The sequence below is a fragment of the Tachypleus tridentatus genome, unplaced genomic scaffold (genome assembly GCF_004210375.1).
Source record: "Tachypleus tridentatus isolate NWPU-2018 unplaced genomic scaffold, ASM421037v1 Hic_cluster_2, whole genome shotgun sequence".
NCBI classification, from domain to species: Eukaryota; Metazoa; Arthropoda; class Merostomata; order Xiphosura; family Limulidae; genus Tachypleus; species Tachypleus tridentatus.
In genome coordinates this window covers 6,635,773-6,660,854 of record NW_027467782.1, presented here as the reverse complement: position 1 = coordinate 6,660,854, position 25,082 = coordinate 6,635,773, and the positions used below count along the sequence as shown (strand labels likewise).

The following is a 25,082-nucleotide window of genomic DNA, read 5'->3' as shown; positions in this document are numbered from 1 at the left end:
TTTAGTAATGACTTGGGTATGTTTATTGTAGATGTTGACTGATAGTAATCACATGGGTAGGTTTATTCTACATGTTAACTGATAATGATATGGGTAGGTTTATTATAGATGTTGACTGTTAGAAATGACGTGGGTAGATATATTCTAGATGTTGACTGATAGTAATGATGTGGGTAGATTTATTCTGGATGTTGACTGATAGTAATGATGTCAGTAGGGTTATTTTATGTGGTGAATTATAGGAATGATATGGGTAGAGTTATTCTATCATTGATTGATATTAATCACATGGATATGTTTGTTCAAGATGTTGACTGATAGTAATGACTTGGGTAGGTTCATTATAGATGTTGATGGATAGTAAATGAAATGGGTATGTTTATTCTAGATGTTGACTGTTAATAATGATGTGGTATGTTTATTCTAGATGTTGACTGTTAATAATGATGTATGTTTATTCTAGATGTTGACTGATAGTAATGACACAGGTATGTTTATTCTACATGTTGACTGTTAATAATGATGTGGTATGTTTATTCTAGATGTTGACTGATAGTAATGACACAGGTATATTTATTCTACATGTTGACTGTTAATAATGATGTGGTATGTTTATTCTACATGTTGACTGATAGTAATGACACAGGTATGTTTATTCTACATGTTGACTGTTAATAATGATGTGGTATGTTTATTCTAGATGTTGACTGATAGTAATGACACAGGTATGTTTATTCTACATGTTGACTGTTAATAATGATGTGGTATGTTTATTCTAGATGTTGACTGATAGTAATGACACAGGTATGTTTATTCTACATGTTGACTTATAGTAATAATGTGGGTATGTTTATTCTACATGTTGACTGATAGTAATAATGTGGGTATGTTTGTTCTCAATGTTGACTGATGGTAATGAAGTGGGTATGTTTATTTTAAATGTTGGCTTATAGTAATACCTTGGGTACGTTTATTTTATATATTGACATATAGTAATGACATGGGTATATTCATTCAAGATGTTGATTGATAGTAATGATGTGGGGATGTTTATTCTAGATGTTGACTGGTGGTAACAACGTGGGTATATTCATTCAAGATGTTGATTGATAGTAATGACATGTTGAGGGTTATTCTGTATGTTTACTTATAGTAACGATATGAGAAAATTAATTCTAGACGTTGACTGGTAGTAATGACGTTTAGGGTTATTCTATGTGTTGACCAATAGTAATGATATGGGTATGTTTATTCTAAATGTTGACTGGTAGTAAGGACACTGGTATATTTATTTTAGATGTTGACTAATAGTAAAGACGAGTAGGTTTGTTCTGGATATTGACTGATAGTAATGATGTGGGTATGTTTATTCTTGATGGTTACCTATAGTAACGATATGGGTATATTAACTCTAGATGTTGACTGGTAGTAATGACATGTTTAGAGTTATTTTATGTGTTGACTGATAGTAATGACATGGGTATGTTTATTCTAGTTGTTGACTAAGAGCAATTGCATGGATAAATTTATTCTGTCTTTTGCTTGATAGTAGCAACATAAGTTTATCCTATGTGTTCATGGGCAGTAGTAATGTCAGTTGATTTATTTCTACATAGATATTGACTGCTGTTAGTGTGAAGTGCGAGTCTACCATACCAAGTCAGTAAGTTTTACATGCCATTTATGTTCAGTAACATAGGTTTTGAATGCTCTCTGTAATAAAATTTTGTCAAGCTACTGGTAAGGAATGTAGAAAAAGTAAGAAAACCTTTCAAATTGTGTGTTTGTGAATTATAGTAACACTTTGAAAAAATTGTGTTTAATTGGGATCTTATCAGTTCTGCACGTTACTTACGGTACAGAAAAACACTACATATTTCTTCACCTAAGTCTATGTGTGCACTTAAATATTTAATGATAAAGCATTTTTAGTTATTTAATGTGTAACTACTATAGTAAAATACAGCTGTAGTGTCAATGGTTTAATCTGGATTCTTTTTCATATATTAATTCAGTGTTTTGCATTAGTATTGTCAATATGCTTTGGGGAGTTCAACCGTAAAACTCTACCTGTTGGACAAATTTCACTAGTTTGGCAAAACTTTCTGGTATAAAAAAAACAAAACAGGGTTGATGAAACAAGAGATACTGCACTGATTTCTTATGGGAAAAATAACTATATTTTGTTTTATTTGTAGGCAAAATACTGAATAGAAGAAAGTTCATAGTTTAGCTACATATTATACACAACATTTATTTAGAGATATTTTTGATTTTCTCCCTCTCAGCAGAAAACAATTTAAATATTAAATAGAAACTAGGTCTGTTAAAACAACAAATTTCATTTAAAGAGCATGTTTGGAATTGAACTGTGTCCCTGATTTTGGATGATGATCGGAACAATGAGACCAGTTTTGCATCAATTAAAGGACACAGATTTATCAAAACATAGTACATCACAACAAATGGTTGCTATTTTAGAATTTGGGGATATGCTGTTCTGTCTAAATGAGGATATGTCCACAAACCTAACTTTTGTTATTTGTGGAACACAGCAACCAATTTCTGAGCACTAGCATATGTAGACCCCCAATTAATGTTAGTCATTGGGAGCATTCTTTACTTCCAAATATTGTCAACAGTGAGATGACCTAATGAAGTGGATTTCTCATTTGTTAAGCTTTAACATAATAGATTTTTACTGTAGAATTATACTAAGGGCAGTGTATGCCAAAAACCTGGAATACCAATGAACTCAAGAAAAGAAATATTCAGTGTTGAAGTTAATAACCTCCAAGATCTTGTAAAAAGTGTACCATCATATGTTTATTGTGTAAGAAAGTTGCTGGAAGGTTTGGTAACTTAAAACTGACATTGTTAGAAAAGTCCAGTGTTCTATTCCAGTAAGGTATGTTTATGTCAGTAGTGTGTTATATTTTTCCTATACAAAATCAGTGGGATATCTCTCATTGGATCACCCTGTATATCTGATTTATGGAAAGCAGGAAATTGGAAAAAAACATCACAGTGATCAGTTATTGGTCAACAAAACTAGCTCAATCACCATGGGAACAACATGCATATTCAGATAGCACAAAATATCCATTTCCTTTAAAATTCCATTATGTTTACAAACATGAACCTTAGTGTAATACAGGGTGTTCGGAAAGTCACTGTGCACTTATATGTATATATTAACAGACATGTTTCAATATAGAATACAGGAGGTGAATATGAATGACAATTATAAACAACGTTGAAAGTGACCCCTGTTGGCATCAATGCAGGCCTGGATCTTTCTTATTTTGTTTCTAAACACTGCTATCAGTTGCTGGCTTGAAATAGACTGAATAAAATATGATTACAAAACTGCACAGTAACTTTCGAAACACCCTGTAAAATAGCATTTTTTGCCATGTATGTCTTCATAATAGTCAATAAATTACAAGAACATTATAAATATATTAGAAAAAAACTGCTTATAGATTAAATGAGAATGTTACCCGATGCTGATATACATTTTTATGGTTATGATAATACTTAAACCTTTTTACATGCAATTATTTCACAGCATGTGTCAAAATTGTTGATTTTTGGATTGTTTAAGAAAATAAATATTAATAAATCTTAAAGCAGGACTGATAACTGCTTAAATAATGTGATTACTTATGAATGTATTTGATCTTTAACAAAACAGTTTTGATGATATATTATTGATGAAATATTATTGCAAAGTAGTCTGCATATAAAAAATATATTGTAACTGCCTAAACTGCTTGATACCACTATATTTGTATGAGTTGTTAGATTTAATAATTTTTTAAAATTTAAATTAACAAGTCCTAAGAAATATGTCTGTTGGCTAATTATTAATTAGTCAACAGTATACTTTATATACTTATAAAAATCCAGTTAGTTGCAGATATATGTTTAACTAATTGAAGAAATTTCTATATATTATTGTATTATATAAAATGCATTTCATAATATGTAAAATATTTTAATTCATTGAACCTGTAAAATAATTAGCTTTTATAAACTACAAAACAACAATAAAAAAGTAAAGCAGTGTTTTTCTATCTTTTACAGAAATTTATAGATTTATAGTAATTCTAAGAACTTGGAGGAAAGTAAAAAAAGCATATGTTGCAGTATGTCAGTCACGCTGTTAGTGTTTATGAGGCTTTTCACCCAATACCAGGCCAACTGTCACATCTCAAACATAGTAATGGCATAGGCACTATTTACATCACCAATATTCATGAATAATTACTGTTATGGTGTGAGATAGATTAAATGAGTAAATTGTGATTATAACAAATTCTATCCAAGTCAGTTACATATGTAATACTACAAAATGAAAGTTGTGCAATCTTACAAAGAGGAGATACTCATAATCAATGATGATGAGAAAACCCACTTGTAGCGAAAATTATATATTTAAAACAAACTGGTATGGGTGAGAAAGCACTGTAGTAGAGGTGAACAACGTTTCAACAATGACCGAAGAAGGTCAAAGCGTTGTTTCCTCCCCTACTCAGTACTCTCTACCCATACCAACAATTTTTTTTTTACATATACAAGATATGCTCATAGTTGTAATATTGCTTAGCTGCGGCTATCAATTGACAAAATACACATTACTACAAAATATTTTTTACATGCAATGTAATGCAGCTTGATATTCATGTAATCAGCAAGAATTAATACATGATACAACTACTGCCTTTTACATAGTTGCTGCTGTAGCTGAAAGATTACATTCTACACTGACAAGGGTGATTATGTAACATGCATACTTAAGTAATAACGGTATTTATATAAATGTAATTGAGTTATGTATTGACTAAAATCAGGTGTATGTTGTTATTACACATTATGTGGTTGGCAGACAGGACTAAATACACATTTTATATGTAGTTTACTTACAATGGAAAATGTGCACTTCCACAATGAAGATAATATAGATGAAAAATAAAACCCATCTTGTGACTCAGAACAGACTTTGTGGTTTCTTGAAACAAATACTTCAAGTCTAAATCTCATTCTTTTGCCCATTTGCCAGCTTTCCCAAGTGGGGGCTTATAAGCTGGGCTGTCTTAAAATTGAAATAATTGAACATCTGGATCTTTCTTGTACCACTGCCCTGATTACTAATTTATAAAATCTATATTTTGTAATTAAGTTAGTGACTAGAAAAGTAAGGTAAAATGTAACTTTAAAACTGTTTTATCTCTTTGCATATTATCAGTAACTGGTTAAAGAGAGAGCTGTATCACTGATGTAGTATCAGTCACAAAACTCTTATTTATGTAGGACATGATTTATTGGTAATTAAAATCAGCCAATAACAATTTTCCAAAAGTAGAAATGGAAACGATGGTGCTAGTATTGGCATTTCTGTATCATAAACATACATTAAACCTCGTGAATGTCGATCACCCTTGTAAGTTACTAAAGCAGAACTTCATAGAGCCCATGCATCAGTGTGATCTTAAGTCAAATCATATTCTTTGTCAATAGATGGCATCCTAAACAGCTTAATTATGATATTATACACTGCTTTAGATTTCCTAGACTTCCTGTTTCAAGCTCATTGTTGATGGCTGACTATGCCTACCTATACCTATAGCAAAGGTATGTATAATCTAAGATTGCTTTCTATGGCAATATATAACTGTTTATAATAAACTGATTTGAGAAAAAATATAATTAAACTTTATTACTCAGGGAAATATAATTCAATATGGTGAATTTTAACAAGGTATGGGGTAGTGAAAATGTGTCCAAGATACATCAGAATCAAATCTAAATAATGAACTGATATACTTATTGGTTGAAATTATTAAAATTGAATCCCATACAACAAGGTTTTGATAAAATGAAAGTACTGCTACTGGTACAGGTATGTAACATCTCCATGTAAAAACTTGAATCTCATTATGAGTCATTGTCTTCTTGAGATGAAAAATGCCACAAACCATGGCAAAGTGACAGTCCAGAAGTAGACAAAGGATAAAGATAAATGAAGAACAGTATGCCAAATATAAATGTGCACTGTCAAATTAAATGTAGATGTAAAAAGAAAACACAAAATGAATCTACAAAAAAGTGTGCATAAGATGCTTGGAGAGACCTGGTAGGAGTAGACTTGGAAGTGTGTAGCCAAGTGAAGAGCTGTGAAAAAGAGCTCAAACTGCAGCATAATCTTTCCACCATTTAATGAGTGCCAGTGCCTTGAGAGAAGCACTTTCTCATCCTTGGCAGGCTATGACCCTAGCCTTGTTGCAAACACTTAAGCACAAGAAAGCTGTGTATTGTAAACTGATCAATGCACTTGCTGAAGAGTTTACCATACACAGTGGTTAAGTGTCTTATTGGCATCCTCACTTCTGGCTTTGGAAACAGTTGCCCTGGTTATGAAAAAGATAATACAAACAAGCAAGCACCAACAGGGAAAGAGGATGGCACTAAAAAAAAAAAGTACAAGCAAGACATCTGACTTCCTCTATCAAATACTTCTTTTTTTTTCTTTTCTCTGAAGAGTATCTTGATGCAGAGATAGACAAAAGCAAGTTTGCTGAGCTCTGACCAAAACATGTAATGCTGATTGACAAGCTAATGCACAATGTTTGTATTTGCAAATACCATGAGAACATCATCACTGCCATAAATGTACTAAATAAGAGTTGCAATAACTTTCAATTTATTGCTGTGAACAACCAGACAAATTTATTTCTAGTCCTGCCACAAGAAAATGTTGACTAAACCAGTGCACCAAATGCAAAGATTGCCAAGGTTTCCAAACTGCATTTAATTTTTCAGATGCTGATGTTGTAACATGGTACATTTTGAAAAATGACAATGAGAATAAACTGTGCAAGATTATTGAAGAGAGCACTGCTGAAGATATTTCAGAAAATATTTGTTCCTTCATTCCTCAATTCATGGAACATTGCTTTATAAAGTAACAACTGCCAGATACCAGGAAGAAAGGGAGTCTGCTGGATCTGCATAATTTGATTAATCTTAAAGCTCTGTTTCAGGTGGGTTACTCTAAAAACTATACCTGCAGTTATTAAGAGAAAATTCAAAGTGCTCATTGGAAGCAAGAACAAGTCAGCCCTTTCACTACAGCTGTTTGGCACTCTGGCAAACTTCACTCCAAGGTTATTGCATCAGACAACTTTACCCATGCTAAGAGAGACTATACTTGTATACTTTTGAAATTCTCAAGACATTCAGCTATAAAAAATAGTTTTACTCCCAGTTTGGTTATCCAACTTGCATTTAAGTAATCCTCACACTTAAATTATAAACTATTTTTCAGCATTACCTTCTTAATTTATTTTTTGTTTTGACAAGAAAGAGGAGAATATTATTAATGGCTTTCAACTATATTGATTTCAAAAATGATTAATTACATTTTAACTAATGTTTTCTGTAATATAAATATAGTAGGTTGTGAGATGAAAGAAATATAAGTAACACTTTCTTAAAAGGGGAACCTTCCAATTAACTTAGTGACAAGGTACCGATGTGAAAATACACACACATACCTATATCCACCCTTACAATCAAACTTTAAAATGGAATTAATATATGTATCAAAATTATAATATGAAGAAATGTACTGATTAACAGAAGTTTAAAGATCTGACTTATATGTAATAAAATACATTCTTTTATCATACTTTCATTTGAATTATGAATTCTCATTTATTTTGCACTTATAGTAAATGTACATGAACTAATCACAGAAATACTTATTTTTCAATACCAACTTTCCTTCTAGATAAGGTGATAATTTCATACATTAACAAATTATTTTTCTTTTCTTACTTCTAGCTTTATATATGGTCAAGGGTTAATAATTAAAAACAAGTGCTGTCTTTTGAAGAAACATTTATTTAGTTAGAAAATTAAGCCCTATATATATATGAAATATCCTGTTTGTATCATTAAACAATAATCAAATTCATAATTTTTTTCTTTTAAATTGGGAAAAATCACAATGTTTGGAATATTTTTATAAAAGTTCCCACTGAGAGTGGGACTTACAGGATCTAATAATGAATCTCTTAAAAATATTCAAAACAAATTCTCACTAACTGCTTGCTAAATGAACAAGATATATTTTTGACTGGATGAATACCAGTATATTTTAAAATATGGAAAACTCAATTTTTTTTTACACTGGCTATCCGAAGATGAATAAAACAAATCACTTGTGGATTTACAAGTACATATACTGTAAGTCAGCTTCATGAGTTTAGAAAGTAATATATTAAGGAATACAACAACAATACCAAATACTTACAGAATGCACTAAAAGTTATATAAAGAATAACTTGAATACATTATGTTTAAAAGAACAGTTAAAACTCACAATACTGATACTGCAGGAACATTTATTCAACACTTGAAAAGGAAGTAGCTTTTTACAGTTTGTTTTATTTAATGCTGTAATTCATTTTGAAATACTATATTACCACCTTCTATCTTTAATTATTTTTCTTCATAGTAGTGAAGTTAATCTGAATTTTTATTTTACTTTTAAAAATAATTCTACTGAAATACTCTATTAGAAATAAATACAGTTGCAATTTTTGAACTAAAACATGTTTCTAGTGTACTTGCTGTTAAAGCACCACTGCTCAAGAAAAAGAAATACTTTAATACAACTGCATCCTAATAATACAACACACATTCTTGCAGTTAAAATAAAAAATGACATAACATCAATATAAAAAACAGCAGAGATTCATTTGGTCAACATGTCATCAACAGGTAGGATTACTAATCTAATAAGATTAACAGTTATTTGTAAAGAATGCCTAAAGCCATATTTACAGTTTTTGCAATATACATAAGACAAAATCAATAAATATTGATGCTTTAAGCCATCTTTGGTAAAATATTTCAAAAGGCCTCTTAATAATTTCACAAATATTAACATCACACTTTTTTGATGCTCAAATTGATTTTTTGTCTTGATGTATTAAAAAAAATTCATATCTGTAGAATTGTTGCAAGTAACCCTAGTTACAGTAATATGTTATTAGATTGTTTACAGCGCCACTGTGCATGCTAACCTATGATAAACAATGTATTATACCAAACAAAATGACTATTTATCAAAGTCTTGCATTTAAATGTAAACAATTACACCTGAAATCAAACAATATTATAGGAAAGGTTGGAGCACATACTCCAATGTTTAATGATAAAAGCAACCACAGAAGTTTGTTAAAATCAAACTAAAACCAATGAATTGTACAGAACTTGTTACAAAAAATCTAAACTATTACAATAAATTCAAAACTGCCGTGGTTTGAAAAATGTTATGGACCTCACATTCCTTATATTCATTACATATTTTTAAAATCTATTGTTTATATATGATGCATTAATGAGATAACACATCAAAAGTAAACTAATTCAACTTGAATTTTGTTGTAGTAATCAACTTCAATAATAAAAAACTTACCTCATTCTCATTTTGCCCATTCAATAAAATGTAAATATTATTACAAATACTTTTAATAAACTCTGAATTTGAAAAACTGAAGAAATGTACAAATACCACAGACACATGATCTCAGTGGAAAAATCTAAGAAGTGTTATACATAGAATTATCATTTTCTGAAAATAAGTAATGTGATAAAGGTTGAGTAATACATTTTTCTACAAATACTGTAAAGTACATAATGCATCTATTTTTTCAAAAATAATATTTTAAATAGATATTACAATGTAAAAGTATTAGTAATCATAAGCTCTATACAAAATATTATTAAGTGTTTTAAAAGAACAATCAATCTGTAGAAGGCTTATTTACATAATTGTAGGATTTCCTTTATATTATCTAATACATTTTTATCCTGATCCTTCATTCAGAAACTTTTTGTCTATCCGCATCAAAATATTTAGTAGCAAACTGGTTATCAAATGTAGCAGAATATTAGTGTGGTAAGAACCAGCATAAAATAAACCTTTTAGCTTTAGTGAACTGTCTACTATAAGTTGGTTAGCAAATTATAAAAATTTACTACCCATCATCAGTAATATGTTTAGTGCTAAGTTGGTTATGTAGGCATCACAAAACACATTCAAAACTAAATTGGGAGTTTACCAATCAATAATATTTATACAACACTTGTCTGTAGTCACATGTTCATAATGCGTATAGCGTCTTTATAGCATTGTATACATACAAGTATTAGCTTCTCCCAGTTACCTTGAACAAAATATCATACCAGTTTCATAATATCTCCTTTCATAGTTTCTATCAGTTTAAAATGGCACTGCTGAATTAGTGTAAGATGGGCACTGAGATGGGTCCAATAATCTTCTTCGTTCTCGAGCCATACTAATTCGAATATTTTCCTCTTGGTGGTACCGGCATAACTTGCGAGTTGATAGAACAGTTAAAAGAACCCAGCAAACCCATGAACTCCATGATCCAAACTGTAAAAATAATGTTTTTTCTCTCAATACCCATTTCACAAGTTTAAAACAAACTGACATATTGCAAGATATTTTTTACAATTACAATAACATCTAAAACATTTTAAGATCAGGGAGTCACACTAAAAAAAAGTATTCAAAATTATATAATACTATGAGACTGACATTGAGTTTCCCTACCAATATTATAAAAAAAATATTTTAGTTCTTAGACCACCTTCCTTTCCTTTGAAGTCACTGAATATGTATATAAAAAATAATTAATTTATTTGTGTTATTCTGATCATATTAACAATGAGAAGTATCAGGAAAAAGATTTGAAACTACTGTATACATGAATATATTTTTTTTCCCCATTTGCAACTAGGAAAAGTATCTGAAGAAAGAACATGAATATTGTGCTAAACTTCACACTACACATAAAAGCATAAACTTACCTGAACTGTTCCCATTTGAATGTAAAAGCCAAAAGTATCAATCCCATCTTTTCATCAATTTGAAGTAGTTCAGCATCATCACAACTAACCAATTAAAACATCACAAGATTAGGAGGTATCAATTATATGTATTGAGAAAAGTCATTTTCAGGTTCTCAAGATGTTTAAAGGTCAAGGATACATATAGGCCATCATTTTTAAACACATTATTACCTATTAACAGATCAATTGTTTTGACGTGCACCAATAATAAAAAAAAAAAAGACGACAATATGAATTGCACTGTTAATTATGAAGTGGTGGTACACATATTGTGCGTTTTCTTATAGCAAAGCCACATTGGGCTATCTGCTGCACCCACTGAGGGGAATTGAATCCCTGGTTCTAACATTATAGATCTGCAGACTAACTGCTGTCCCACCAGGGGACAATGGTATATGTAATATAAATAATAGTTTATTATGCATGGCTATTCTTGGTTGGATCAGCATAACCTGCAAACTAATAACACAGCTGAACCCAAAAACAAACATACTCCATGATACAAACTTAGATGAAACACACATTTAATGAAAACTGCATTCTTTATCAAATGGAATTCTTAATAGCTTTTTATTTTCTACAAAAAATAAACCAGTGTTATATAACAATTTTGAAATATCCTAATAGACCAAATATGAATATGTCACACCCTACAGTGAGCAAAAGTATATCAATAACTTGAATGCAAATGAAAATCTGTAACTTACGAGGGAAACCTTTGCATGACAGTATTACACCAGGTATGGAGACCTCCAGTTACAATGACAGAAGCTATAAAGATAAAGCCAGTCACCAGCAAGTTAATCACTGTGTCCAAAAAGGCAGACAGAAAGGAACTGAAAGAGAGGAATTTGTGTAATTTAGAATTATAAACTTGTTCATGGAGGATATTGTTATTATTAATCTTTCTTCATTTTTCACAATGACAACTTGTGGGAAATGTTAGAAGAAACACATATATCAAAACAATCTACAGATTACTGTTTTCATAAATTATTATGATTTTGTACTTTTATCATCTTTGCTTTGACACACATTAAAGATAATGTCATCAATTATAGAAAATTATATAACTCTAGGTTTGTTATGTATATTTTTCATCTCTGACTAAATCCCAAATTTCATAACTACTTTTTAATCCTTTTGCAGAGATGTCAACTATTTCAAATGACTGAGCATAATGATTGCAGACAGAGTCCTTTCATGGTTTTAGTCCTTTTAGATTTGCCAGAAACAAGACAATCTGGTGAACGAGGCCTCTTTTTTTTCCATCTTGTGAACAATCTCATTAGGGTTTCTATGCCATTTAGAAAACGAGAAATACCCATCTATGCGAGAGCTGATTGGCTGACAAGCACTGATGATGTAACTATGGATTCCCCCACGTACCCAGTATGGAGAAGCACCGCACTCAAATTATTAGTAGACGTCGGAGATGCAAATATTTTTTTTATTATTTCAAGCATAAACATGATTATCGCAAGTAGCCATTTGGACAATTTTATTTATTATCAGAATTTATTTGTATCTCACTAGAACATTTCTTTTCACCACTTTCAAGCCCTGGGGGAACAATTTATCACTATATTGTGTAGGCCTATATAATATATACATTTGGGAGTTGCAACAAGTCGTAATATTTGTTTGTACGAGTGCATAGTCGTAATGAATACACCAAAATTGTAATGGTTGGCATCTCTGCTTTTGTATTAGGCACGTTAAGTATTTGTAGTATAACTTTTGATACAATATGCTATCTTCAAAAAATTTAGTAGACTTTTAGTAAAGATTACAATTTTTTGTTAACACAAAATTAGATTTTTTAATGAAATATGTTTACTAAAGATTTGTTTGTGAAAATATCGAGACTGTTTCTCTACTAGTCTGAGTCCAAGGTGATTTTTTGTTAGGATAAGAAAAAGAAAATTCATTGTTCCAAAAACCTCAAATATTATTTGCATATCTCTAAAACACTAAATACATTTCAAACATGGGGCCTGTCACATGATCAACCTTGTAATCATCATAAAGAAAAAAAAGGAAATAAATACAAATTAAGCTTTTTTTACATGCTAGAATAACTACACATTGTAACACAAAATACAAATGTTCAGTCTAGTAGCTTAAGTCTCGTAATGTTACATATTTGTTACTTTTGACTATATTGACCTACCGGTCATGCCTAGCTAACATTACATAACTTGCATTGATGAGTTACACATCCTCTTATGTTACCACATCCAATAATATGAAACTGATCTCTAGTCTTCCCTGTCTTGGCCATGTTTTATTGAGTATTTTGTAATATTCAGTTACATTTCAATTATTACAGATTATAGATGTATATAGATTATTACTATATAGAAATAAGTTATGAAACTTATTTTTCTTAAAATATAAAACAATAAAAGTAAAGCAAACAATCATCTCTTCTAGCTATAATCTTTGAATTTGTTTGCTGCTGGATAAGTTGCTAAGCCTATTAAAATTTCACATGAAGAATATGAAACAATTTGTTTTAAGGTTATGTATATACAATTAAATAACTAAAAAAATCACAAATAACTATACTCATACCATAGAATTCCATTACAAGTTTATTAAACTTAGAAACAATGCTGTATTTAAGTTTAAAAAATATGAAACTTTGAGCAGATAGTAGACACAACCTACCTTGTTGAAATCTTGGTTCAAAAGAAGGTGGTAGCCTTTCCACAGATTAAAATGGCTTAGAAAACCACTGGGGAGACATTCTAAGTTGTTCATTGGTTATTTACATGCTATATACAGTAGTCAGAGTATAAAATGGACCATTTAAAAAATGTAAAGAGTTGAATGGGATCACTGTGTTTGATTCAGTACATAATCCATATCTCAGCAAAATAAAGATAAGAGGTTCTTATTTTATGTTCTATCTTAGCAATATTGGCAATTCAAGTTCCTAATTTGTACAAGACCATAGACTTAGTATTTGAAATCACAAACATCTAATTTTAAACAGTGCTGCATTCAACATACCACATGACTTGTTAAAATGTATATTTTGGTATGTTATTTTAATATTTACTTTTAAATTAAGAGGTTGACTCATATAATAATAAAGTTTGAATTATAATCTACAATTTGATACCAAAATTACTGACATAAGTTCATAAAAAAGTATGTCAATAAAATTTTGAATGCAAGTCAATAAATACAATGACATGGTCATTGATCCCTTACCTATCATGAAAGGGTTAATTAAAGTGTAGTTTGGACACAAAACATTTGATATTGTAATTAATCACTAGTACTGTATGCAAACTGACAAAACAACAGATATAAATACTTTTCTAATTTCATAACACAGGTATTTATAATTTAATATAATTAAGATCTATAACAAGATTGTCCAACTTTGAGCTAATGATGAATCATGTAATATTCTGAGCATGGCTCAGGTTGGATACTCAGTTACCAATAACAACAAAACATGTATCACTGCTATATTCATGCTTATTAATATTAAAATTCTACAGTATTATAATAATAGGTAACAAATATTAAGTAATTAAGTCTCAACACATCAAAGAATCTAAAAGTAGAGAAGGTTTATTTTATATTTTTTCCTGGTGCTTAAGAGTACCTCACAAGTCACTAAATAGGACAACTCAGATTTATCAAAAGATGATAATCTCCATCTTACCTGTCTACTCCTTTGAAGAGAAAAACTGAAAATCGAACAACTTGAATTACAGACATAACCATCATCATTACTCCCACAAACAGAACAAAGCTACAATAACTTGAAGAAGCCCAGGAGGCTCGTAGGTAACCCCCATCTTTGTCAAAGTAGCCAGTGGTGTATAATAAACAATGGCCCATGAAGTTTTTTGTGTTGATGCTCAAAGGAACAACCACACATAAGGAGAGCAGAAAGGTCACAGTGTAACCTGTTGCTTGACTTAGAAGTAACTTGTTTCCTAAACCCATATTTCTTGTTTTCAACTATGTAGCAGCTGTTAAGTTAAAAAAAAAAAAAGTTTTAGAAATGAGAAGAAAATTACAAACTCATAATATATAATTTCTTCTGGCATTTTTATACATTTTGGTCAAACCTTTCTATGATGTAAACTGGTTGCTATTTCTTAGTTTTACAAGAACATAAAAAAAGTTGCACTGGGTATCTAGAATCCAGCCTATTTGGTCTTTTTGTTGGATAGTCCATTCCGTCAGGTTATTAAACTTAAAAATGTACTGAAATAATTTTACTAGAGTCAGAAAATATTACAATTTATTAACAATCCTCTCAATCAGTATCATTAAGTCTATTTTAAGCAGTCTTCTAAATAATTAGCCATAGACAACTTCAGTTTTTTAAAAACTAAATGTTCAAGTTCTACAACATAAGGTAATATTTTCTTAATAATCATAAAAAAGATGGTTAAATAGCTACATAACATAAAACTTTTCCTTTATAGATTCAAATGTTTTTACAGTTTGTTTCATTAAAAAGGCAACAGAGATGATCAAGATGTAAATACTATGCATGTCTGCTAAGTACTGTTCAAATTCCATCAGTAACAACTATTGTTTTAAGTGAGCTAAAATATAATTTAGTTAATTTGTTTTTGTGCTTTATACAAATTCATTCTTAACTTTAATATTTTTCATAAATCCATGTATAAGCTTCTTTGAGGCATTTTATATCATTTTGATCATTATAGACAGGAGTGGTTGAAATATGTAACAATTTTTCTACTGCCTATTGCGAGATCAATATTCGTGATCATACAATAATCTGTGGAGGGAAGAAGATTCCCTTTATAACCTAGCATCATCAGAACATTTTATATAATTTGCTTCATTACCTCTTATAAGAAGGTGAATATTTTCCTTTTAATTTCCCACATATTCTTTACACTTCCAGTATTTTCCCTGTAACATTGCAAGTATGACTTCTAGGAAAATGCCTCATATTAGTGAATCATGTAGCAAATCCAAGTGTCCTGTGAAATCAGTAAAACTGTTGTTTATTATTGTGCATTACCTAGTAACTGTTGTTAGAGAAATGTCACTCATCTTTCAACTCTGATCGCTGATGTAGTTTTACACTTTCATATATATGAGGGGAATTTTTTTCAGAAACAATTTTGCTTAGTTATTCATATTTAAATCGTACTTTTTTCATCAAGTGAACAAACCTATCATCAGTAACAGTTAAATATGATTAGTTATCTACTGCAACAATCTGATCAGTTGCATAGTGCAACTATTTAGGAAGATAATCTTTAATACTCCACAGTTTTTTGGTGTTTTTTTTTAACAATCCTGAATGGTTTGTTTTTTGGTAGGCATTTCAGTAGTCTTCACCATGCTTATTGTTTTTCAAATAATTGTAAATTGCTTTTTAATTTAAAATCAGCTACTGCAAAGTAATCCCACTCTGAATTCTTTTAGTTTTAAATCATTTGTAACAATCAGTGAATAGAGGTTGTCACTGAATAACATTTAGTCACTGATAGATATATTCAACTAAAAACTTCTCAGAAAAGTGTGTGTGTGTGTGTACGTGCTGTAAATTACAGGTTTCTTAAGGTTTTGTTTACTGACTTGTTAAGACAAAGCCTGCTGACATGTTATAAATTACATATGCAGAGCAATACACAGGTTAAAATTTAAAGTGCTGAAATTGTCTAGACAATATTAGCTGTCAGTAAAATACTTTAATATCTGTAAAAAATATTTCTTACAGTTGTAGATACTAGACAGTATAACAAACAGCAGTATAAACACATTCACCTGGAAATATACAAGATCTTTTGTTAAAAATATTATTGCATCTAACCTAATCTGTTGATATTTTTCAAAAAAAAAAAAGAAGACAAGAAAGGAAACAAAATCAATCACATTTTTATAGCTACAAACATATTTAATAGTTTTCAGTGTCTCATGAAACTACAGAAAATATACATAAAAATATGACTCTTACTTAAATCCAAATGTTTAATCACCTTGCCAGATACTTAGTATCTTGCTGAAAAATAACAATCTCTAGAAACATATACAAGGTTATGGAATATGTTTATAGAAATGAAATACCTAAATATTAATTTGAAGAAATAAAAAAAATGCAAAACCATTTAAAAAAGCAATAAAAGCAAGTAAAACTCAACAATATACAAAAGATAAATAACGTGCAACTTTTAGGTTGGTGAATACAAAATGATGATGTGACAATTTGCATGGATATGCTGCAACAAAAAATGGTTATGCAAACCCTTATTCACAACATAATATTTAAGGGCAACAAGATACTTGTTGGTCCAACAAGGCTCTTCCATTCATTAAACAATCAATAGTAATAATAATAAGGAAAATCAATAACGTAAAGCCATCCCTTTTATAAAAATATTTATCAAGCCTTCCATTAAACTCCCATACATTTACTGTTTCTACCATATCTGAAAGCAACCAGTTTCAAAGAGCAATAGCTTGGGAAAATATTCCATGAAAAAAGAGTCTCATGGAAAATTTGTGATGAAAGCAAATCACTAGTTTGCAACATTTAAAACTGAAGCCCATTAACTACTTTGTGAAAGTAGCTGGTGGACTCATAGGTATCACCCTCAATGCAAATGAAACCATGGCAAACCGTGAGGTCGTGTAATCAGAAAAGTATGGATGGAAGAGTGGGTTTCAACCATGAGCACTGAATAAAATCTGTAGTCCTTTTGCTGTGGCTGCACTAAGTCATGATGCTAAAAACAATGTTCAATTGCATTGACATCTGTGTTGTTCTGAAACTGGGGAAGCATGTGATGAAAATATAGAACAGACAAATCCATTATTTGAAGAGAAGGAGGAGAGAGATGATGACATGCTCCTGCAAAATATCTGGTGTACTTCCAAATGTTATTTTGGTAAGGAAGTCAAGACTGAACATAATACTCCAGATGTGACCAATAACAAAATTAAACTTCTTTAGAACTGTATCCAATAACTGTAAATACAAACTAATATTCCTATTTGTCTTGCCACTTAAAAAAATGCTTTTAACAGTCTCTTCATTGCATACTTAACAATCCCCTTTTCAACCTTAAAAGACAGAAATGACAACTTTAAATGCATTATGATAAATATCTACAACATGTTGATTGAATTATTTAAAAGTTGTCACCTCTCAGCTTGACACATATGCTTTCATAAGATGCATTTCAAATCTCAACACTCACACTGTATCACTTTTACTGTAAATAAAGGTGTATAAACTCCCTTTGTTAATTACAGATGTAATGGGCAGTTAGTTACAACAATTACCTACCACCGTGATTCCTAGTTGAAAATCCCAAAATATCTAGTTTTTTCTTTTTTTACAACCAATCCAACCATTCAGCAATCATGTTTGCTGAGCTACAACTAACTTTATTAGCAACTTTCTGGAACTATGCATATTCATAAGTAACAGGACTGTAAAATAATGAAATAGAATGTTTCTTATCTGTCCAATAGGTTAGTCATTTTGGAAGTATTTGCTTATAGTGATCAATCAACTTCTTTGTGGTAGTTACTTAAGTTAAAACATCTTTCAAACCCCAGGAGAAAACAAAAACTTTATTTCTCTTAACAATACTTCATGTTTTAAAATTACGTCTTATGAATGCTAAGGATTCTGGACTAACATGTGAAAATTTTAATTAGAAACATAGGTATTTGTTGCTAGACTAATGTGGTGGAGCATTTCAGAACATCAGGAGTAATTGTGTTTCTAAAGATCTGGAAACATTTTGGGAGATGCAATCCAATCCTAATTTGAAAATTTTGCTGAGGGAAAAATGGGAAGACCCTGAGAAAACTCACTTTCATGGCCAAGGTGCCTAATAAAATTGACCTGACTGTGCCTGGCAGAAGTTGTGGAAGAAAAACAATTGCTAAATATTCCTGGTAAGATGTACTTGATGATTTTAATAACATTTGATGACATTGGACAGTTGAGAGGTTGATGTTAAAATGGACAAGTTCTGGTAGTTGTTGAATTCTGAGTTCTCTTGAGCTTGAATGATGACTTTCATACGGTGATATTTTGTGGTTTGGTAGAGACTTTAGTCTGTTGGGTTTCAGGAGGCTGATGTTCCTTGGAGGAATAAGTTGATCTTTGGAAATATTCATCAGCTTGGTTATCAGTCTGGATAAGCCTACTTACAAATCTGAAGACTGTTGTTTCTAATTTCTCAGAATGAGTTTTCCATGACTGGGAAATTTGATAAATTCTATTCTATTGATTTTGATTATCACTTGATCATACAATAATTGGCCTGATTCTGATTGCCAAAATGATTGTTGGTAAAACACTGAATAACATAAAATAATAACTTTACATGAAAACAAAATAAAGATCTGAAAACAGAAAGTCATCTGATTCATTTTGCACATCTATTTTGTTACTAGATTTCACCAGGCCTAGCTAGAAAGGCTTAACAGCCTGTTGAGTGAGGTGGTCCTGTGCACATTAAAGCATAAATAATACTTAAATTATTCAAATAGAATGTTCAGAAACAATTGTAATTTAACTGGTTTTCTAAATGAGCTATTTAACGTAAAAAAACAATCTTAAATAATAGAGCAGCAACTTTCATATCAACACACACCCAATGAAATCCTCCACCAGTAATGGATTAGTAGTGTCTACTGGCCTTAATGAAAAATGACCAAAAATATGATATAAAATAAGCTCTTTTTATTGGTTATAAATATGAACATAATCAAAAACATGGTTTTAAAATAGCCTTGAAATTACATGTAGATAGATGTGGCTTCTGTTATGAATTGAGGAGATTAACTGATTTCTCACTACAGAGAAGTTATGATAACTTGATCTGTGTTCTTTCTTATTTACATTAATAGAGTTTACTATTAACATTACACTCTTAGGTATTTCTTGCTGTATTGAGGATATTGAAGCACTACAGAATGACTTTAATCAATTGATAATTTGTAAAAATAATTAGCAAAAGCCTACAATTACATTAAGCATGAGGTAATATAGTGTACTGGGGTTATCATAAACAAGCTAATAATTAGAAAAATGTAAGTTAGGTTCAAAACAATCCACATAAAATAAAAAAACTAAAACTATTTCTAACAGTAACAGTATAGTTGACATACAAAAGATATTGCTGTCAGAAATGGTGTAGGCTTAAGACAGAATTTAAGGAAAATAAGGTACCATCTAGGGTGTCCCATCTACTGCATTAAGTTATAAAAATCTCAGAGTTAGCCCTTGTCATTTAAATATTTACCAAGCATTCTCTTAATTTTACTGTATCCATTCCAAAGGCCATCCAGTCTGTTAGAAAACGAAACAAGATTTTAAAAAGGTTGTCAATACTTTCCTTATTGGAAAATTATGAGTTTAAATTTTTTTACTTTCCTTTAAGGTAATTGTGAAAGAACAGCCTTATTGGGCCATATGATCTCTTGTTGTTCATATATTAATACTGTTAAATAGTTTCCATATTGGCACAGTTTAATAATAATTGCAATTGGGACCTACAAAATGTACTACTTTATAACTAATAAATTGGTTCATTGTCAGTTAAGTTCACTATATGCATTTCATAACATTAAATTACATCAGACAACTTTTCAAAGTGCATATCTATGAAATAAGTAATCTTATAAACACATTAACTTATGAAGTCTTAAGTACAAGTAATAGTAACACTAATACTATTGATAGTCTGTTGAACTTCAATGGGTTGATAAAGCATTTAAATAAAAGATCATTACATAATTTTGTTAGGGATACTGCTGAGAATTAACTGTGGGGATGAAATTATAAATAGGTCACTAGGGCTAAAGGCTGAGCTCAGGTTAATAGATAAGGATGAACAGACCAGCAGGTTGGATTTGTGAGATTAGTTCCATGGGAGAATGTAGCTTCTTGAAGTGGATGGTTTTCATTTAAATACAGCAGGGTGTAGCTTGTTTGCAAAATATATTAACACAACTGTAAAGAAAGCTTTAAAATAGGACTAGAAAGTGGTATAGCCTGGATAGACTGAACAGAAAACAATAAGATTTAGTGAAAACTTTAGCAAAGAAAATGAGCATCATATTAGTTGTTTTAAGGACAGGCTTAATTGTGACTACTTTAAATGTTAGAAGTTTAAGAAATAAAATAAATGGCTTTAGGTCACTGGTAGGATGGAGCATTTTGATATAATAGAAATATCTGAAACATGGTTTACTGTAGATGATTTTGATGATAAAGTTCTTTGAAATACAGAGTTAGAGATTATTTAATAGGGATAGAGTACTACAGAGAGAAGTAATGGCTATATGTATATAAAATGCGAGTTTCATTCTGTTGAAGTTGGGGATAAAGACATTAGTAAGGAGACTGATCCATTTGAGATTTTACTAGCAAATATATTGGCAGCTTAGTTATCTGGAGACACTGATGAAACGTTGACAAATTCTAAAGATAAGCTTTTAAATTTTCAAGATAAATCATTATTTACAGAAAGAAAAGGAAGGCTGAAAGTCAACAACCAAGTGCCATTATAAAGGGCAAGAGATGTAAAATAAAAGATAAGCATCAAAAGTTTAAGAAGTTAAACTGGCTAGTATGACAGGATACATAGAAGATTATATAAAGACAGTTGATCAAACAGGAAATTAGGACATCAAAAAGGATGTATGAAAAAAATGGTGGCAAGAAATTTAAAAATTAACAGCAAGGATTTCTTTAAATACATTAAGGGTAAACAAAATGTTAGGATGGGAGAACCCTTAATGGATGATAAAAGAAGGCTTGTATCTGACAATTAAGAGACAGCTGAGTTCCGAAATTGTTTTTCTTTAGTCTTTATTGACGATGATGTGACCAGTATTCCTTATCTTGAACAGTTAATAGAAAAAAACAAGGTCATGCTGCATTAATTCTGAGCTTATTAAGAAACAATTGGAAAGTTTAAAGAATGTTAAGGCTCCTGGGTCAAATAATATTTACCCAAGGGTTTTGAAGAAGATTAAGAATTGGATATGTTAATCACTTGCTACTATTTTTGTACAAACTTGATTAGTGCCAAAGAATTGAAAGTTAGCTGGTATCACTCTCTTACAAGGAAATACAAACTGTTCCAGTAATTATAGGCTTACTTGTCTTACATCAGTGATAGTAAAAGATTTGGTGAAACTGATGAAAGATGCTTTGCACAGTCATTTAATAAAATTAAGAATTTTACTGTACAGTGAACATGGTTGTACTAAGGGAAAATCTTGACTTGCAAATATTTTTACATTCTTTGGAAAGGTTACAGTTTATGTAAAAGTGTAGATTTGGTGTACCTTGATTTTCAGAAAATATCTGATAAGGTGCCACATAAAAGATGTGTAAAAAAAATTCTCTCTATGATGTAGGTGACAAGTGAGCTAACTGGTGAAAAGAGTAGCTGGATGGAAGAAAGCAAAAGGATTGTTATAGAGTTCAGTCAATCTGGATTAATATCACAGGGCTCAGTCTGGCCTTTTGCTCTTTTTGATTTACAAAAATAACATAGATGAAGGAATGTCATTGAATTACATAAATATGCTAATAAAATTAGTCTTGATGTTGCTAGCTGTGAAAATGATGCTGCTGCTTTAGAAAAGGATATGGATCATTTAGTGAGTTGGGCAAATAAATGGTTGATAGGTTATAATTACAATAAATGCAAGATAATGCATGAAGGTTATCATAATTTGAATTATAACTTAGATGGGAATAACCTTAACAGTGGTATGAATGAGAGACTTTGAGGTAACAGTTGATCAGTCTCAAAATCCATCTAAGCAATACTTTGTTGCTAGTGGTAGTACAAATATAATTTTAGGTTATATTTACATAAATATTGAATCCAGGTCTAAAGAGGTTATAATTCCACTGCATGGGTCTGGCGAGACCACATTTGGAGTAGTATGTTCAGTCTTGGGCTTCTTACCTTAGAAATGTCACTGAATTATTGGAAAGGGTTTGAAGGAGACTTACTAAAATAGTGCCTGTGATGGAGGGATTGTAATATGAGAATAAGTTAAGATTTATGAAACTGTTTTTTCTTGAAAAAAAAAGGACAGTTAAGGGTGGGTATCTGATGAGGTGTTTAAGATTGTAAGAAGGCTTGATAGCACTGGTACATCACTTTTTTTTCATACTTAACAGTGAGAATAGTAGGAGTAGAAGATAAATATAAAGTATGACAAGGAAGAAGTCTTCTTTACGTAAGACAGTTTTATTTTTCTAACAGGGTAGGTGGCCTCTGGAATGGGTTGCCTTCAGATGTTGTGAAAGAAGTGAACTTTAAACGAGTTTAAAGGATTGCCTGGTAAATACCAAAACAATAAGGGCTGGTTTTAAATTTTTTTATTTAATGATTTTAGTTTAGCTTAGAGGATTGGGCAGGTAAGTTGTACAAACATGCCCCTTGTTATCCCTAAACATTATCATTATGTTGATTGACATTTCATTGTCAGTTAAGCCTATCAGTAGTATTTCATTACATTACGACAAACTTTTCAAAGTACATATCTGCGAAATAAGTTACACTGTAAATACGAGAACTATAAAGTCTAAAATACAAGTAAAAATGATAAATATTGACAGTCTATTGAATTTTAATTTTCAAATTTCAATAGACCAAGATAACTGAATACTCACTGCCCATTCAAAAGTTTATAAAGTAACGTCTGAAGTTCAATTTCAAGTCAGTGGAAGTACGGTCGACCCTGTTAACTTAAAATAAAGTTGTATAACTTAGGATATAAGAAACATATCAATTAGTAACTAAATTAACAATAAAATCAAAACGACGTTTCGATCGCTAAATTAATCATACTATTATGATTTCATCACGTACGTCAAGGTACTTAAGCACTTCATCCAAAATGCACATTTTGAAATCCAGATTTTTTTTCATGGAAAATAACTTGATAACCATTTAAAAGAAAATAAAAAGTTTTGTTAATATATTTTTATTTTTAAATTTCTTAATAAATAAGTAATTTAAAAAAAAGTGTTGAAAAATGTGTTATATTAGTAACTGCATGATTTACGTCACAAACCAATATAATATACCAGTTACTCGATTAGTTATGCCAAAAATAAACTAGAAGTGATTGAGCATTTGTTGGGTTGTGTTTCGTAACGGATAGTATTAGATGAGCGCCTTAAAAGAGAATCCAGGTAATCCTCGTTTGTATATGCTTTATATCCTTCTGAACACTTTTTATTAGTTTGTATATTGTTATCGCATAACATTATATAGTGCATTTCAAAAGTTATTTGTTTTACTCCTTAATACTTGGATGAGTGATAGATGTTTCGTAGACTACTTTAGTTCATAGCTTAGGCCTAGCGACACGTAACTGAAGGCAATACTAATGGTTCTACGACTTGTACTACTACCTTTATTAGTATCGGTAGTTAACATTATGTTAAGTTAAAAAAATTCACTAGCACCGTACTAGTTCTGTTGACATCATATTCATAGATATTAACAGTTACAAGATGCTTTTAGGAGTGATGGGTTTATTCAAGGGTTTAAAATTTCTAGACAATAAATCGTGAATAGCGTTCTTGCTGGAAATTGGAGTGGAGAGAGGCATGATTTGAGGTTTTTAAGATGTGGAACACATGATATCAACTAATGACATGTTATTTTCTTGTTTTTAATCAGTTAACATGTCCAAACAATGAGACAAATATTTGTTTTTGAAAATGTAGGTTCAAAATTTGAGAAATTTTTCTATTGACAGGTTATATGTTAGATTCTACCACACAAACATAAATTTTAGTTGCACATATATCCTTTATATATAGTTAGATTTAAGCAAGCTAAATTAAAAATTTTACACAAAGTGGGAATCTTGAAGAATTATATTTCCCAGCTATAGAAGTGTGTGAATGTATAAAGCTTGCATAAATAAAATATGAATGAATGTACACCAAATCTCAAAAGGAAAACATTTATAGTAAGAGTACATGCTTAGTCTGCATGATTTATTGCAAGGCAGTTGTACCCTCACTAATTAGACATCCATTTTAAAATATGTTGGTTATTGCTCAAGCTGTTGTGTAATATTTGTCAGTGACCAATGAGCAAATGTTAAAACTA

General features: G+C 30.5%; 1 pseudogene across 1 annotated transcript; it reads right to left on the bottom strand.

Annotated features, from left to right (window-relative positions):
* Window positions 1-7,694: 7,694 nt before the first annotated feature.
* Window positions 7,695-16,061, bottom strand: LOC143242481 (transmembrane protein 179-like; annotated as a pseudogene). The gene is made up of 5 exons (XR_013022808.1): window positions 15,801-16,061; window positions 14,636-14,948; window positions 11,658-11,786; window positions 10,909-10,992; window positions 7,695-10,471 (listed from the first exon to the last, which is right to left on the bottom strand). The product of XR_013022808.1 is annotated as a transmembrane protein 179-like (transcript).
* Between the last annotated feature and the right edge of the window lie 9,021 nt (window positions 16,062-25,082).